General features: G+C 50.3%; 1 protein-coding gene across 3 annotated transcripts in view; it reads right to left on the bottom strand.

Annotated features, from left to right (window-relative positions):
* Positions 1–12478, bottom strand: part of FUBP3 (far upstream element binding protein 3) — a 320256-nt gene that overhangs the window by 21560 nt on the left and 286218 nt on the right. The window lies entirely within an intron of this gene.

Genomic DNA, 12478 nt, shown 5'->3' with positions numbered 1-12478 from the left:
AAGTGGGTCTCCCGCCGCCCCCTTATTAGGATGGTTTTTGATCACTTGGCTGGGAAAAGAAGTCTTCAGAGTTTCACGAACAGGGTGTCTGTTACGTTCCAATCTCAGAGTTGCTTATTCTTGGATCCAAGCAGGGCACCAGCTTGAAGGTTTAAAGGACTTTGTTCCGGAGGCTACCAGGGTCGCAAGCAAGATGGCTGCCTGCTTTGCTACACTGGATCTGAGTGTCAGCAACCCAACACTCACTCTCGCTCCCTCCCTCCCTCCCTCCCTCCGGATGGAGCACCGAAGCAGCCCTGGGACGGTTTTGAAGATGAACAGTTCACGCCGAGTGGAGCAACAAAGCACTGCACAGAGGCCCCAGTCGGCGCATCTCCCCCACAAAGTGAGTATGACAGTGGTGTAGCTCTGAAGGGGAAACTCCTGCAGAGATCCTAGAGTTCCTTCCTGCAACTGGAGGCCGCCTGGGACAGCAGCTCGGGATTTCTGCGCCTGCGATAGGATGCTCAATCTGCTGGAAGGCCTTTCTGCAGCAAGGAGTTGAGCATGGACCAAGCCTTGAGCAGCGCACCAGGTATGGAGGCAACCCAAAGTGATATTAAGGCCATCCTGGAGGCGATCCAGGGAATATGAGAAGACAGAGGAACCAAGGTGGCGGAGCTCAATGAGAGGATGACTACACAAAGTAAACTAGGATTTCTTCTGCATTGGCAGCCTAGCTTCTACTTCTGCCGCCTATGCATGCCACTGCCTTCTTGGATTCTGACAAGGTTTCCATTGATGCCCGCCCCTTGTATACCCGCCTACTTTGATCTTTGTTCATCTACCTCACCCATTACACAGGACTGGCAGCTTCAGATGTAGCTTTCATACCTACTCTGCCATTTCATGGTTTGGCATCTACCCACCTGCTGATTTGATCCTGGCACCAAGAGGTTGGCTTTCTAATTTGAGCTTCGTTGGTGCGGTCGCTGTTGTCCACTTGCCAATGCTGCCCTTCACACCTTGTGATGCTTCCCCAATTCCTGTCCACGCAATTCCCCTCGTTCTCAGCCTTCTTGTGTTTAACTTGCTCACCTGCCTTCCCCGTCCCTCCTAGCATTGCTGCCTCCCTTGCATTCATGCCTCAGCACCTGCACGTTCTGAACTGTCGCAAGACCTAGTAGGATTGTCTTCTCACCCTGTCTCAGGCGCCCACGCCCCCTTTCGGCTTGATGCGCCTTGAAACAGCATGGGGCTGTAAAGGCACATTACAAATAACCAATAAATAAAATAAATCCTCAGGGGGAGATCGTTGAAACGCAGCTGACATGAGAATTTCAGAGATGCAGGGCAAAATTAATTGCCCCCTAAATTGGATGATGTCCAAAACAGGCGCAATAATGTCATGTTCGACTGAGTACATGATCAGGAAGGAAAAACTCCAGAGGATGTCGAAAAGTGGATTTGGGACACTCATGATTTATATAGCACCAAGACAGACAAGCCCGGAGGCACCAGAGGGCTCATAATAGATCAACATTAATTACTTCTAAACCAAATAGATCTATACCCAGAAGATAAGAAAACATTTCTTATTCACACAAATACGTTTTCAGGGTTACGTTCGAATCCATTCAGGGAACTCCAGCCACTAAAATCCGGAAGGGTATCCCATAGTATAGGTGCTGTAGTATAAAATGATACCGGGCTCACTATTGCCAACATGGTGTGTGGAATCTGCAACGGGCTGGTACAATCTGATTCGAAACGGCCTAATAGGTAGCCAAGAGATACTAAACCTGGCTGTTCCCAAAGAGGCCTTTGTGCATACTTGTCGGGATCAAAATGAAATCTGCGCTGTAACTGGTAGTCCATCTAACACCAGCCTGGCTTTTGAGACATGCTCTTAACTAGCCCTTCAATCACACAAATCACACTGTTTAATCACTTGTAATTTTGAGATCTCTCCCTTGTTAATCCCATGAAGCAAACTACTCCAATAGCCCAATTTTAAACCAATTATTGCAGTGGCCGCAACCGTGCAGCTCCTTTTAGACAGGAGAGGTCAGTTAGCACAGAGTGAGATGTTAAGTGGAGGAGGGACCACTGTTCAACTGCAGGTCTAATGCTAGCATAGCTATAGTGCACCCAGCTAATTCAAACCCGTCATATTCAGTGCCCAACTTGCTTAATCTATTCACAGCACCTGCCATCAACTTGGTCCTGGTGTCAATCAGGGCCATACCATTGAGGACCATCCATTGCTGAATAAGGGAGTACACTTAGTTCACAAGTTCATTGTCTTTCATAATCTCCTGATCAGACACCATTGTCGATTTAGTTAGTATAAATTATTCCCCACTCGTTCAGCAACTCAAACAATGGCATGGTATAAATGTTAGAGAGCGGGAGATCGGCAGGTTCCCTGCGGTACATGATAGGACAATTGGAACACATCTGCTGCTCCAGTGCTACTAAATTCCCTAGGTAAAAGGTCATAAAGGACCTTAGCCAATTTGTGGTCGCCCGTCACTAAACTAGATTGGCCTCCTATACATGCGTCCGCTAGGCCAGCGCAATCTAGTCCCAAGACCTAGCATGTGTAAAGCAAAGCACCACGCCAATGCCATGTCAGTCAGAGGGGTGAGATACAGTTGCAATACTCTTCTATTGTCCTTTGAGTGGGAAGGAATGAAGTAGCAGCTCCTTACTGATATGCAAAGGGTCTCAGAAGAACTGAAGAGGAAGACTGCAGACGCAAGGACATCGGCAGGTTAAGATGCAGACTGGAGAAAACAGGAAGCAAATCCGGAAAATCCAAGAAGCTAAACACTCCGTCCAAGAAAGCAACCAACTTGAAGTTTCAGGGAGCTCTTTCTCCCATGCGGGGGCATGCATGGAAAGGTGTCGACATCCGCTTCTGGGGTGTATCCCAGTACCCAATTTACTCCTCACTCTGTGATGCCCAATTCCTTTTCACAAACGGACTTAAATGGGTTCAGAAGGCTGACGCTAGCTCCGTCCCTTGGTCAGACTACGACTTGGCGACAGCACTGGTGGGAGTACTTGAGAAGGTTATACGGAAATGATCATCTTTTAAAGATCAAGGTGGGCCAAACCCTTCTTTAAAATTAGTATTTTTAATACAACACGGCAGAGGACAGTATGGCAACACTGGTACAGGTACAAGGAGACTGAGGTGGAATTGGGCCAAGCTGTACAGAAGCACAAACGAATGCAAATAGGAGTACCTTGAGAAGAAAAATCAAAGCGTTACACCCTAAAGGGGTGGGAACTACCAGTATGTGCCCAATGAGGTTGACCTGAAGTCATGTATGGCCTAACAAGGCCCGATTGGGCACTATAATGTTATTTGGCATTTATATAGCGCCCTATATATCATTGCTATGATATATGGCATTTATAAGGCGCCTATATACAAGTGTTTCGAGGCGTGACGAGGCAAGGGGGAGGAACAAAGGGAGGACAGACAGCGATCCTACTAGGCCAGGTGTCATTCAGATCGCGCAAGTGCATGGCAAGGGGAAAGGAAAAGTGCGCAGGGAGAGGGGAAAGTGCAGTACATGGTAGGTGGAATAGATAAGACACAAAACAGCCAGCTAGTGGTAAGTGCAAACTTAAGTGATGGTAGGGGGACTGAAGGGATACAGAAAACGGTCCCCAAGTGCAGGGGTTGCCAGGGAGGCAGTGCAGGTGTGTAATTTATGGGGGCCTGGGCCAGAGATCAGAAAGGGTGGCCAGGAACCAGTGCAATAGCAGTCAGGAGTTCAGCAAGGGAGGGGAGGCGAGAAAGCAGAAGCAAAGGGGAAGGTTTTGAGGTGTTTCCGGAAACGGAGATCGTTCTCCTCGAGTTTCAGGGAGGCAGGAAGGCTGTTCCAGAGAGATGCCCCTGCCGAAGAGTGATCTGCCACCAACTCGTTGCTTGAAGAAGCAACTGACCCTAAGGGAGTTGGAGGAAGATGAGCGAAGAGCTCGAGAAGGAAGGCATTTAGGAAGAGAGTTGAAGTTATTGCGGCCCAGACGGCCTTGTGTACAATGCAGAGGGTTTTGAACTTGATCCTCGCAGCCACTGGGGGCCAATGCAGAGATTTCAGTCCTGGAGAGATGATACCTGGGCTTGAGGCCAAGGACAAGTCTTGCAGTCCTGTTCTGGATGAGTTGCAGAGGGCGGAGAGTGGAGGCAGGTTTAGATAGAGGCTGTTACAGTAGTCCAGCTTGGAGAGGACCAGGGCTCTGGAGACCGCGAGCTTCTGGGGGAAGGAGAGGAAAGGAAGAATACCTCAGATGAGGTGCAGCTGGTAGTGTGACTTCTTAGAGACGTCCGAGATGTGATGGGAGAAGGAGAGTGCAGAGTCAAAGATGACCCTGAGGTTTTGCCTTGCAGGTGGGAGCGGGAGGGCCAGAGTGCTGCAGGGAAGGCGGGAGTGGGTGTGCCAACAAGTAGAATCTCAGTCTTACTGGCATTAAGGCAGAGGTCGTTGGCGGCACACCATTCCTGGATGGCAGGCAGTCAGAATAGGGAAGGAGAGGAAGAGGCTGAGGGTAGCCTGAAAATTAGCTGGGTATCATCCGCATAGCACTGAATGTTGGGACAGAGCGGCGATGCGGTGGGCACAGAGTGCCAGGTATTGGTTGAACAGCCAGGGAGGCAGGTTAGATCCCTGGGGGACACCACAGGTAGAGAAAAAGATGTTGGAGGGGAAGGACCCAAGTTGGACCTGGGAGGGTCGGTTGGAGAGGAAAGCAGTCAGCCACGCCAGAGCCGGACCAGTGATACCCAGGTTATCACGGAGACGGTTGAGCAGGATGGCATGGTTGACAGTGTCAAAGGCAGAAGAGATCAAGCAAGACAAGAACGCAGGGGGGGGGGGGGGGGGGGGGGGGGGGTGTTGGAGTCGAGGTTAGTGAGCAGGTCTTCACAGATGTTCAGGAGAGCAGTTTCCATACTTCTGGCAGCTCTGAAGCCAGACTGATGGTCATGAAGACAACCATCAGATTCAGTGTGGAGATTGAGCTGTGAGACGGCCAGTTTCTCCAGGAGCTTGCCCAGGAAGAGAGTGATGGAGATTGGGCGATAGTTAGCCGGGCAGGAGGGACATCTCAAAGCGCTTGTTGGTTGAACACCCTTGGGGACTGTATTACAGGTCAAGAGTAGGGTAGAATACAGTGCTTGGGTGCACTCAATGTGTGCCCTAGTAGATCTGAAGAGCCAGATCACCCAAATCATGGACAAAGGCAAGCCTGCTCTCCTGCTCCTCTTATATCTCTGCCGCTTTCGATCTGATTGATCACAAGACTCACTTCACACCACTCAGCCAACTTCTCCAAAGAAGCAGCCCTCTGGATCACTTCCTTCCTAGAGGGAAGAGCCATGAAAGTCTTCTCGGACATCGCCAATGCCACGCCCACGACAATCCACTGCAGGGTCCCTCAAGGATCTTGCACTGCACCCACACTCTACAACTTGTTCACCAAGCCCCTCTGACAAACTTGATTCATATGGCATCACATACACGAACTATGCGGACAACACACAGGGTCATACAACGAAGACGCCAAGGCACCACACAATCTACTCCGTCATCAAGGCATGGATGGCAGTTAATGGCCTCTGCCTCAATGGTGACAAGACTGAAATCATGATACTAGGTCAGCAGAACACCATAGACAAACTGTACGCTAACTTCTCCATTGACAACTCCATCCCCGTAGAGACACTGGGAGTATACCTTGACTCATTTCTATGACTAGACAAGTCAGCGCAATCACTTCTGCATCTGCACACCACCAAATTCAAATGCCATCAAACCCTACCTCTCTAAACCCAACTGCCTTTCTATAGCGAGGGCAACCATTAGTGCCAAACTGGACTACTGCAATGCACTCCTAGCAGGCACATCAGCCAAAAACAGACCAAGTCACGCAGAACAATGCTCTCCGGGCCGCTCTTAGTATCCCAAGAGAGCATATCACCCAGGCCAGGCACTCAGCCCAATGGCTCCCGGTCAAAGAACGGATCACTCAAAAAAACTCTCTCCGCCCTGTCCTACCCATCTGAAACCATCCTCCAACCTTCCTCCTCCCGTCCCACCAGGACGCAATACTCCAACCTAATCTGCATCCTACGTATCAAAAAAGCCAAAGCCGGAGGTCTAAGTTTCTCCTACATTGCAGCCAAGACCTGGAACGCTCTCCCTGCAAACATTAGAGCAGACAACTCGCTCCCTATTTTTCGCAGGAAACTGAAAACCTCAGTCCTTGCAAAACAAGTAGGAAACTCTCAGGAATCCATGTAAATATACTGCGTTGCTAATGTACATATGTCTACTGTACATTCTGTATTGTATGTAATTACTGTATGCTATGTAGCATAGATTTTGTCTGTAACAAGCGCCACAATACCCATGGGCTGACGTGCGCTCTACAAATCTGAATAAAATAAAAAATTAAAAAGCCAGTGTGATTTGCGTGATGGTGGCTGCATCTTAATTCTAGGTGCAGTGGTAGTGAGATCAGTCGAGACTACATTCTGGCGGCATTAAGCCTGTGTAGGATGTTTGTGTGCAGCTAGGCAGATTTCTTTTTTGAGGGGTATAGCTGCGCTCTAAGAGGTTGTTGAGGTGTTCATAGAAAGTTTGTATGCATGCAGCTAGGTCGTACATGATCGAGGGTTATAGCTGCACTCTGATTTACTCTTAGGAGCCCACTGTTCTTGATTACTTTTTGGGTCTGTATGAGCTGGCAGTTTTGCAGTAGCAGTACTCCGAGGTAGATTCACAGGTTGGACCAGGGTAAGTTATGATTTGCAGTCAGAGGGCAATTATTCTAGGCTCAGCACTAAGTCAGGGAGCACATTTTCCGGGTCCCTGGCTTTGGTTTAAGGTGGGTTATAGGGTAGGTCTTGGCAGGACACTGGTTAAAGGTCAGGATATAGCTCGCAGCATAGTAGTCATTCCGAGGCAGTGGTGCTGAAGGACAGGATGGAGAGGCATTGTAGAGTGCCGTTTTAGTGCCTTGGGTGGGTTTATATCGTAGGTAGTCGGGCAAGGTAGGTGCTAAGGAGAATTTTCATTGGAGTGATCAATTTCCCCCACCTTAGAGATGCCCAGCTCTTTTGCTGGACTTTAGGACTTTTAACCCTGGAGTGAGCCCTTTTTCTCATGCCATCATGTTTTTTGAATTGATTTGTATTATGTGTTTTTGGAGTCTGACAAACTCCATAGGCATCTACTTTTTGTATGGCGACAGCACCTTCAGTGCAGCGCCAGAAATCCTTAAGATTTCTCTTAAGGTTTAAATATCTTCTTGTGTGAACTACTGTTCCCAAGAATAGTAAAGTGAAATTGACTATAATGACCTTTTCTCCTTCTACACCATCTTATGTGGAGTGATTGGGGGTTATTAGTAGCCCCTTTTCATACCTACTCATGTGTTTTATGTTACCCCCCCACTACTGGCTGATGGCAGTTTAATGATACTACCATTGTGATTTTCTACCGCAGGCTGAATCCTCAACTGCAGTAAAGCACCCATGGTGATCATTTTGTCAAAATGGCCCTGGTCTTTTTTCAACATTTCTGGTTTGTGAGGTCTACGCCAATCTTAATTTGAGCCCTTTGTTCATTTTGCCTTGGGCGGCCTTCAGTACTCAAACTGGCCTCTGGCACCAATGTGTCTGGAAAGGCAGGCAGTGAGTGTGTTTCCTGAAACTCCTGCCCTTTGTCTTTAGGAATGCCTGAATGCGCCCAATGCTTCATTCCTGAGTGACAGCTAGGCTGTGCATCAATGGGAGAAACCTGCTTAAAAGGCGAGGGTTTTGGGACTGAAGGCAGAGTCAACCACTGGGAAGAACCCGATGAAACCGTGACCAAAGCTTGCTGCATTCTCCTGAACCGTTGAACTGCCTGGTGAAGCCCCGCTGCTGTGCTGAAACTGATCACAGCTTGACTGGAGGGACGCTGAGAAGGTCTGGGTACCAGATCTGCCTCAGCCACGCTGGTGCGACAAGGATCATCCTGCACCGGCACTGTCAGAGTTGATTGATGACTCGAAGAAGCAACATAGGAACACTTACAGAAACAGGCCGTACCAGGGGAATGAGAATGTCACCTATGCTCCTCGGCTGGGGAAACCTGCTGGTGAAGCTCCAGCACTTTGTGTTCATCGCCGTCACACACAGATCGATCTGGTTACTGCCCCATTTGTCGGTTGTCGGTTGTCCACTTGGTCCTGCCGAAGTTCCCACTTGTGGCAAGAGCGTAGCTCACTGCTAGTCGGCGATGGTGTTCTTTACTCCTGCCAGAAAGTGTTCTTCACTCCTGCCAGGAGTAATGGAATGAGTAACTCCACACCCCCCACTGGGTGACGGCCCAGTACCACAAGTCCTGCGCCTCCCTGGAATGCGCTGGTGATCTGGTGCCCCTGCTTCCGGAGGTAAAACATTGTGGTGGTAGGTCTGAATACCCTCAACACCTTGCCCTTGAGGGATGGCAGAAATGACTTGAGGGCCCCAAAACACCACCCGTAGTTAAAGTACATTTGTGTAGCGTCTTCTCTTCTGGCAGCCACATGCCTCTGGCGTGAAGTCAACCAGTGTGGGCTCCCCATCCTTCCGGCAACGCATCCATCGTGACCGTCTCCTGGTACAGGGGGGCTCTGGAAATCAGTGCCACTGGCGATACTGGAGGGTACAACCAATTATCTGATCGCTCGTCAGAACGCCTAGTCGAGTGGGAGCCTGTCCTGGAAGCGTCCGGACACCTGGACCCAGCGGGTGTTGAACTCCCGTAGAGACCGCATCCATAACCTGCAGAGACGAATAAAGTAAATGCACATGCCGAGCAGCGACTTGATGGTCCTCACCGTGGCGGTCTTCAGTGCCAATAGCTGTTGCACCTTGCCCAAAATGACCGATATCCTTTCCTCAGACGATGCCAGGCATGACATGGTTGAGCTTGGATCCCAGGAACAGAACATCCAGCGAGGTAGTTAAGCAGGACTTTGCATAGTTCACCGAGAACCCCAGATCCACCAGAAGGCCCGCCCCGTGTGTTCGACGGTGGTGTCCCTCCATTTGGCCCCGATGAGCCAGTCGTCCAGATGGGGGTAAACATGGAACCCTTGCAGTCGCAGATGGGCCAACACCGACACCAATCACTTGAAGACTCGGGGCGCCGACTTCAGCCCGAATGGAAGGGCCGTGAACTGATAATGCTTCCCTTGAACCACAAAGCGCAGAAACTTGATGTCCTTTATGTATGGGGGATGTGGAAGGGTCACCTATATTCAACGACAGGAAGTCCCCCTCCCCCCCCCACCCAACACCCTCCTCCAACTGGCCGAGCAAGTGCTGCAGCGTGACCAACCTGAACTTCTGAGACTTATGTATTTGTTGAGCTGTAATAGAGAATGGGCCTCAAGCTCCCAGTCTTTCTTACGAAAAGAACCTTGAGTCTACTTTGGAGCCCCCCCGGAGTTGCTGTGGAACCAGCTCCATCGCCCCCTTCTGCAAGATGGACAGAGCCTGCAGCTGGACGTGGTTTTCCTGTTGGGCCACTGGTGGTATGCGGACACTTCCGTTGGAATGTGTATCCGTGGGGGAAGAGCATCCAGCATCCATCTGTTGGAGGAGATTGTCCCCCACAAGCCGACGAAGTTCAGCAGCAGGTCTCCCACCGGGGTGCATGGGTGGGGTCCCAATGTCCTGGCTGGTTCAATCTTGCTTTGAGGTAGATGGGCCACCTTGTGGTCCCCTACAACATCTGCTGCCGGAAGGCCTTGGAGAGACCCTCGTTGGCTTCCAGGGTTGAGGAACAGGGGGCTGGCATAAGAGGATAAAGCCCACCACCCCCCAAAAAAATCCTTTCAAGAGCAGACAGACTTCCTCCTGAGGAACAAAAGGACAGTCGTTGCTGTAGGGTGCCTAGGGCACATGCAGTGTCCGTCTTGATGGCCTGTAGGGATTCATCCACAGCCTTCCCCAACAGGTTGTCCCAGTCAAAGGGCATGTCCAAAAACCTTGTCTGGACCTCCCCTCTAAAGTTGGTGACCTTGAGCCAGCCAGGACGGCAAAGACAAACTCCATTTCCCATCTGGCAGAAACCAGGGTCTGCGATGTCCAGGGCCACCGATGGCGTTGTCAGACACCATCTCTCCTTTAAGGATCTTCAAAGCCTCAACCAGCTAGTTATCGGGGAGGAAGTTAGTAATGGGGCAGGCTTAAACCACAGCTCCCGGTCGTATATGGCAACTATCGCGGGTAGTTGGCAGCCTCGACAGTCCCCGCTACCCATCGAATAAAACTGCTTCCCCTCGTTGTCCATAGGGGTGGAGGAAGAGCAGGAAGCCAAGCTCAACGATTTCTTCCTGGTGGTTGCAGAGTCCAGCAACCGTAAGCACTTGGGTGCAGAGTCTGGCACCCTGTACTTCTACTCCAGCCAGTCTCTTTGCTGGGGCTGTAGAGGGGTTCTTCAGCAGAGCCAGCCCTTCGTCCCAAGCATCGTCCAGGAGCAGGACCAAAAGGATTATGTTTCTCTTCACCTCCCGGCACTGACTTAAGAAGCCTTCCTGCTTTCCCTCTGGCGTGAGCTGGAAAAGCTGATGCTTGGGGAATTGCATAGAAAGATCTTGCCTCATCCGGCGGAGAGGCTCTGAGGTTACAGAAGGTGCCCCATCCCACAATCATCCATGTCCTCTGTCGCTGTGTCTGACTCAGTATCCATTGGGGGAGAAGGGCAGTGGGGGGGGGGTGATGGGTGGCATGGATGTGTAGGGTGCCTTCTCTTAGCCAGCAGCCAGCCTTTCTTCGGGTCCGGAAGGGTTGGTCTCGGGCCGAGGTCTGGCATCCTCTTCTCCGGGGTTCTCTTAACTGGCATGATCAAAGCCTCCCTCAAGGGAAGAAGAGTCACCCTGGCAGTCTAGGCACCGTGCAGGTCCGCCTCTACGGCCTTGAAAGTGAAGCCGCCACCAACTTGAGGGAGGCTGGCTGTCAGTGCACCTGGGTCTTCACGGAAAGGCTGGCTCCCTGGTCTGGCCTTTTCCTTCCTGGCCTCAGACCCCCTTAGTCTACCTTGGCCTTCTCAGTTGCAGGTGGGTCGAACACCGCACCCTGCTTGGCCTTCTCTGGATTCCCTTTCAACTTCCCAGGATTAGTTGACTTCCTCTTGGACGACAATCGAGTGGTGGCTGGAGATTGATGCCAATGGGGATGACAATCACCCCGACTGTTAAAGGACCCGCAGCAGCAACCCTGACAGAAGCAGACTCAGTGCTTAGCCTTGTGTTGGGCACCCTCAAAGGACTTCGAAGCCTGCCAAGGGTTGCCAGATCTGGGAGAGGCATGCCCCTGGGTGTCACCCAGGGCAGATGCCTTGGACTGCAGCTACGCTTTCAACCATTGCCATTGATCCTTCAATGAGCGCTTCAAGAAGCCACAGCAATACCCACAATCCTCCTTATGCGTCGGGTGCATGCAGTACAGGCACTGGGAATACTTGCCATCCATGTACACATTCGGCAAACTGCAGTCGGAGCAAAGCTTGAAGAGGGAAGCGCCATCCTTCTCGTCCGACATGATCCACATGTGTAGGCCTGAACAATCTTCTGGAAGCCTCCAAGAATACTTGAAATACTTTCAGGGTGCTGAAAAACAGGTGCGTTAGTCGGAAACATGATCGATGGAGCACACATACTAGACTGACCGGAAAAATTGAGATCAACTCAAAAAGCGAAAAATGCAGCAAACAGCTGGAAGAGCGAAGTACGAGGACTACCAACACTTGAACGAGCGGTAAAAATCTGAAGATGGCAGTCATTAGCTGGGGTAGTATGACCCAGCGCTCAGTGATTGGTTTAATGGTGAAAGTTTGGAAACTAAAGTGAAAGTATTGGGGAGAATTCTCAGAAATGTGCCAATTCCCCTCTACCTACGAGAGGCCCAGCAATTTGGTCGCATTTTGAGGACTGAATTTTTAACCTGGAGAGCAACACCCATTTTTTCCCACTCATGCATTTTAATGTGATTTTGAATACTTTATTTTGGTTGTGGGGTCTGACAATCTCCATAGGCATCTTTTACATAGTGTCACACAGCATCTTCAGTGGTGCAGTGGCACAGGGAAGTCTTTCAGATTTCCCAAAGGTTTAAATACCTTCTCTTGGATAAACTGTTTCCAAGAGCAGTAAGGGGAAATTCACTTACATTGTTACTTTCTAGACCCAGCACACGCTATCTTACAATTGGGTGCTGGATGGGTTACTTAGGATCCCCTTTGTCTAGTTTCTCATGTAAAATGTTTAGGTTACCCTTTCCTCAATGAATGGCTGGTGGCAGTGGTTTACTTTAACTACCGTGGTGGGCTTTTACTATGGGCTGCGTTGACAGGCATGGTAAAGCACCCAAGGGTGCCATTGTTTGTCAAAAATGGCCTGGTCTTTTTTCACCATTTCTTTGTGGAAAGGTCCTTCTTGAGATTTA

This window comes from Ambystoma mexicanum, chromosome 8, assembly GCF_040938575.1.
Source record: "Ambystoma mexicanum isolate Mex_15411 chromosome 8, UKY_AmexF1_1, whole genome shotgun sequence".
Taxonomy (NCBI): Eukaryota; Metazoa; Chordata; class Amphibia; order Caudata; family Ambystomatidae; genus Ambystoma; species Ambystoma mexicanum.
The sequence above is the reverse complement of the archived record's forward strand: the minus strand, read 5'-3'. Positions and strand labels throughout refer to the sequence as shown.